Below are 3,881 nucleotides of genomic sequence, written 5' to 3'. Positions count from 1 at the left end.
TCGAGTCCTTCCTTGGGCATGGCTGTGTGTGTTGTCGTTAGCGTAAGTTAGTTTAAGTTAGATTAAGTAGAGTTAAGCCTAGGAACCGATGACCTTAGCAGTTTGGTCCCATAGAACTTACCACAAATTTCCAATTTTGCCCCCTTTGGATGCAGCCGCCTAAACAGCATCCTTTGAGCTACCTGTAAAATTTGATTTCTTTCTAGCCTACTTAGCTTAATATTAAGTTCTAAGGCACTATTCCTAAAGATATTGTTGGCTGATGTGGACCCGGCTTTTGCGGTGCTAAGCGCTATCGGGCTGTTGCCGGGTAAGGGCATCTCTGGGACTGAAATGTTGTTTGTGCAATGGCGCCGTTGGTGGTGGGTGCGTTGGACCTCTGGGCGGCACCCTTGGAAATAGGTGTGGCGTCTGGTGACGTACTGATGTCGGCGGTTTGTGGCGCGTGCTGTGTATCTCGGTATTACACTATCGTCATTACGTCAAATGCATTAATCACCTCTCTTGTCACTCGCAAAGATCTTAAAATACTTTGTGCAGTCTGTATAAGAATCTTTTCGTGTGGTTTTACTGGTGTTACGAAACAAGCTGTTACATTGGGAGCTGGTGTGTTGTTGTTAGATTGATAATTGAATGTTGATGGGAGTTTATTTCTTTGCTCTTTGGTGACATTGTTGGATTGTGGAGTGGTAGATTGTTCTACCGGTGGAGTATCAGTTATTGTTGTGGTGGTTCCATCTGTTGGTGTGTTTTGACTATGTATGTTACAGTTATCAATGGGACCTGTAATCTTCATCATCTTCATTTTCGTCGTTACTAATTTCGTTTTCAAAATGTATTATCTTTTGTGTACTCGCAGTCTCTGGTTGTGATCTTGGGGTCGGTAGTGTTTCAGGAGTGGATGTTTTTAAGTCTATGTCTCCTTTGTCTGTCGTCTCTTTCTCTCCGGTTTTGTTGACGCATTCTGTAATGTGCGGTTTGGTCACTGTGCTTGGTATTGGTGTGTCTGCGTTCAATAGTCCAGCTGATACAAGGACCACAGGCTTTATGTAGCACTCAGACTTGGTTGTATCGTATTTACTTTCCTTCTTACTTGTGGTTTCTAGTCGTGTTTGGTTTTCGATACTTGTGTGAGTTGTGTGTTGCCTTGCGTTGGATCTAATGTTTGAATTGTCTATTCCCGCGGCTGTTCTTGACACGGAGGTGTGTTTTTCCCCAGAATTTGAGTGTTCTGGATCGTTTAGTAACCAGTCCTCTAATTTCTCTGTTCTTTGGATTAACAAACTCCGATAGCCAAACCACTAGAACATTTGTTTCTTTATTAGTTTTGCTACTTATTTATGTGTCGATCCATTTAAGACAATGTCGTCTATATATTCCATTGCATATGTGTAGCTCCCCGCTAGCGTTGTTGTATGTAACAGTGTGGGCATGTGATCATTACTGTACGTGCTGTCCGGCAGTAAGTCCAGATGTCGGCGCCATGAGATGCACGCCGCAAGTTTCTGCTTCCGGTCCGGTGGAGGGAGATTTGTGCTTTCTTGTAGTAGTGTCGCGTATATTATTGTTACCATAATCAGTACTGCGTACGAGCCTGTCTAATAACTGTCTGTATGTCTGGCACTCTCCTCTTTTTGACTTATTATACTGTATTGTCACCTCCTGTTTCTACATGGGATATTCGCTATGGGTTAACTGGCCTTGCGTTCGGACTTTCTGTGGCCGGTTTGGCCACATTTGGAGCATATAGCCTCTTGGTTTCTACATGTTTTTGTCCAGTGAGCATAGTCGCAGCACTTATAACATTGACTCACAATGGTGCAGTCATTGACAATAAGTGACTAGAAGTCAATGTAGACCTTTATTTTCCGGTGAGGTACCAATAAAGCTTTGGTGTCACCTTAAGAACGTAGTAGCCATGCCCTTCGGGACCTGTTTTTAAATGCAGTGACGTAAGGAACTGCTACAAATCGGTTAATTCGAAGGCAGCCCCGAGCCCGACGTCCTGTAGCGTCCATTCAATTGACCCCAAAACACCGCCATTTTCGACTTCAGTGGTGTGAAGCGAGAGCTCACTGGACAGTACAATGTAAGTCTGTTCTGTTTTTTGACGAAAGCTGGTTCTGCTTCGGTGCCAGGAAACTGCCGTTATGCAGACAGGAGTGAACCACCAGCAGTCGACCAGTGGTGTAAACGCCCAGAAGATGACCCCTGCGTTGGGTTGAAACCGGTTGGCGGTACTATAACAATAATAAATGCGATTAAGACTGCATTTGAGGACCTGCAACCAAACTGTCTGCGTGATAGACTCACTGGACATACACCTAGAGTTATGATCTGTGGTACGATTTCGTCTAACAGCAGGAGCACTCTCGTGCTTATCCCACACACCCTGAATGCACATCTGTACGTCAGTCTGGTGATTCGACCTGTTGTGCCGCCTTTTATGAAAGCATCCAAGGGGGTGTATTCCAATAGGATAACGCTCGCCCATTTACTGCTATTCTAACCCACCATGCTCTACAAAGTGTCGACATATTGCCGTGACCTGCTCGATCACCAGCTGTATCTCCTGTAGAGCACATATGGGACGTCATCGGACAACTCCAGCGTAAACCACAAACAGTATTAACCGTAATGAGATTTTCACTCTGCAGCGGAGTGTGCGCTGATATGAAACTTCCTGGCAGATTAAAACTGTGTGCCCGACCGAGACTCGAACTCGGGACCTTTGCCTTTCGAGGGCAAGTGCTCTACCATCTGAGCTACCGAAGCACGATTCACGCCCGGTACTCACAGCTTTCCTTCTGCCAGTATCCGTCTCCTACCTTCCAAACTTTACAGAAGCTCTCCTGCGAACCTTGCAGAACTAGCACTCCTGAAAGAAAGGATACTGCGGAGACATGGCTTAGCCACAGCCTGGGGGATGTTTCCAGAATGAGATTTTCACTGGCAGAAGGAAAGCTGTGAGTAGCGGGTGTGAGTCGTGCTTCGGTAGCTCAGATGGTAGAGCACTTGCCCGCGAAAGGCAAAGGTCCCGAGTTCGAGTCTCGGTCGGGCACACAGTTTTAATCTACCAGGAAGTTTCAGTATTAACCGTCCCCGTGTTGACCGACCAAATACAACAGGCATGGAACTCCTTCCCACAAACTGACATCCGGCAGCAGAACAACACAGTGCATGCACGTTTGCATGCTTGCATTCAACATTCTGGCTGTTACATGAGGTTATTAATGTACCAGCATTTCACTTTTGCAATGGCTTATCTCGCCCTTACATCAACCTGTAATCTTGCATTGTTAATCACTTAAATATGTTACCTATACAACTGTATTCCAGAAATTTTATTACTCTACATTAATTATTTTTTAGTGCTGCGATATTATTCCGTCAATGTACGAACCCTATCCCCCTTGCGTAAGCAAATGTTGAGTTCAATTAGTTGAATGCGCGAATTAATTCAGGAAGCAAGACTCGGACTCCAAAAACAAATGACTCCTCGTCCAGCTCCTAACGTTATGCATAAATGCTGCATATGTTTACCTTCGTTCTAGAACTCAGATGCAGAGATTGGCTGCAATGGTACTGAAAATTAAAAGTTTGGTCCCAGCATCTGTGATCGGCTCTGAGAAAAAGACATTGTTTAAAAACGATCATCAGCTATAAAGCATTGTCTACTGAAAGCATAGACAATGCCGATGTATTCCCTCTCTGCATCTCTAGCGCCAAGTGTCTATATGCTATCCTTCTCAAAAACTTGCTGGTTGTGCCATCACCAGATTCTCGCCAGCCAATCGCTGTTGACCCCTTCCGGTTTCCATCCAATGAAAAATTCGTAAAAATACTGGCAATCTCTCTTAAAGAATCTGCTTTTATCAACC

The 3,881-nt window shown here is 44.8% G+C and overlaps 1 non-coding gene across 1 annotated transcript; it reads right to left on the bottom strand.

Moving 5' to 3' along the window:
* Positions 1 to 2,701: 2,701 nt before the first annotated feature.
* On the bottom strand, positions 2,702 to 2,776 carry Trnas-cga (transfer RNA serine (anticodon CGA)). The gene has a single exon. It is a non-coding gene; the product is annotated as a tRNA-Ser (tRNA).
* Between the last annotated feature and the right edge of the window lie 1,105 nt (positions 2,777 to 3,881).

This window comes from Schistocerca nitens, chromosome 5 (assembly GCF_023898315.1).
Source record: "Schistocerca nitens isolate TAMUIC-IGC-003100 chromosome 5, iqSchNite1.1, whole genome shotgun sequence".
NCBI classification, from domain to species: Eukaryota; Metazoa; Arthropoda; class Insecta; order Orthoptera; family Acrididae; genus Schistocerca; species Schistocerca nitens.
The sequence above is the reverse complement of the archived record's forward strand: the minus strand, read 5'-3'. Positions and strand labels throughout refer to the sequence as shown.